Source organism: Apodemus sylvaticus, chromosome 14 (assembly GCF_947179515.1).
Source record: "Apodemus sylvaticus chromosome 14, mApoSyl1.1, whole genome shotgun sequence".
In the NCBI taxonomy this organism is placed as follows: Eukaryota; Metazoa; Chordata; class Mammalia; order Rodentia; family Muridae; genus Apodemus; species Apodemus sylvaticus.
Window position 1 is genome coordinate 888,154 of NC_067485.1, and position 2,090 is coordinate 890,243.

Genomic DNA, 2,090 nt, shown 5'->3' on the forward strand with positions numbered 1-2,090 from the left:
GTGAAGTCGATTTAAGGCGGCGGCGGCGGCGGCGGTAGCAGTGGCCGCTCCAGCTGAAGGGCCATCAGCAGTGGAACCAAGGCGACACAGGGTCCAGTTAGGCCCTGCGCCCACGACCACTGACCTTCGCTGACCAGCCGGGCGGCAAGCAACTGCGGTTCTGCGGAGCCTTTCGCTGCACGGAAGCCACTTCAGAACTCGGCTGCCCGCCAGTCAGGAGAGACTCACCGCCATCTTGATCCCGGGCTCCAGAGATCAGTCAGACTGAGGTACACAAACATAATCCTAGGCCCAACACCGCAGGGGTCTGAGCCAGACGGGCGTTGGCCTGCACCCAGGCCCTGGGCTGTTCGAGTGGCCATCGGGGCGCCAACCCAGCCAGGAGTTTTTTTTTTTGCCCCGGCCGGTGCACGCGCCGCCATTTTGCCTACAGGAGCCAGAGTGCTCGGGAGGGCAGAGACTGCTAACAAGCGTAGCCTGAGGCTAACAAAACGGGGGTCTAGGCCCCAAAAGGCACAGGACTGACCCCAAGAACTGGGCGGCTTGGTGGGCCATCTGTGTGTCAACCAGCCCAGGAGGTTATTAGCACAACAGACTCTCCTGGTGCTTTCGCGGAGCGCGGACGCGCACGCCCGCCATCCGGGTCACCTGGCGGACCCAAATAACAGACATAGTCCTAGGGGAACTTTGCTCGGACCTTGGCCTCCCAGGCGTTTGCCTGGACTCAGGGCCCAGGCGACAAGGCTAACCTAGTGTGCGCCAGCCCGGTTGGGGAAATCGGCTGCCCAGCGGAGTGAGCGGAGCACAGGGGAGGTCACAGCAACATTCACCTTCGGAGCTCCCTGGGGGTGCACACGGGTTCCACCTGGTCCACAGACACAATCTGGGGCAAGGCCTCAGGCAGAAGCCCCCAGCTCAAATCTCTCCGCTTCAGATCAGCCTGGGTGGCCGCCACATCTCCAGGTCCCTCAAGAGGCTAGTGGGGGCTTCCGGGCGGCCAGCTGGGAAAAGTCGGTGTGCTCCGATAAATCCTGCGGGCCCCAGCGGGAGCCTTCAGGTGCCTGCTTTGGGATCTGAACAGCCTGGAAAACAGCACCCTGTCTACAGGCAGTGCAGAGTGTAAGCTGTGCACCAGAGGCCAACGGGGAAGGGGCAGCTTGCACTGGTGAGTCCAGCACTGACAAGACCAAGTAACACCAGTGAGAGCTAGATGGCAAAAGGCAAACGCAGAAACGTCACTAACAGAAATCAAGGCAATATGGCAACATCTGAACCAAATTCTCCTCTACCAGCAAGTCCTGGATACCCCATCACACCAGTAAAACAAGATTTGGATTTAAAATCACTGGTCATGATGCTGGTACAGGAACACATGAAGGTCATTGAGGAGAAAATGGATCAAAAGTTAGAAGCCCTTGCAAGGGAAACACAAAAATCATTGAAAGAAATCCAGGAGAATACAAAAGCCAACAAGGAGGAAATGCAAAAAACACTTAAAGAAATACAGGAGAACTTTGCTCAACAGGCTGAGGTCATGAAAGACGAAACACAAAAATCTCTTAAAGAAATACAGGAGAACTTTGGTCAACAGGCTGAGCTCATGAAAGAGGAAACACAAAAATCTCTTAAAGAATTACAGGAAAACACAAACATGCAAGGGAAGGAGCTAAGCAAAACCATCCAGGATCTAAAATCAGAAGTAGAAACAACTAAGAAAACTCAAAGGGAGACAACTTTGGAGATAGAAAGCCTTGGGAAGAAATCAGGGGACAGAGATGCAAATATCAACAACAGAATACAAGAGATAGAAGAAAGAATCTCAGATGCTGAAGATTCCATAGAAACCATGGACTCAACAGTTAAAGAAAATGCAAAGTGCAAAAAGCTTGTAACCCAAAATATCCAGGAAATCCAGGACACAATGAGAAGACCAAACCTAAGGATTATAGGCATAGATGAGAGTGAAGATTTACAACTTAAAGGGCCAGCAAATATCTTCAATAAAATTATGGAAGAAAACTTCCCTAACCTAAAGAGAGAGATGCCCATGAATATACAAGAAGCCTACAGAACTCCAAACAGACTGGACC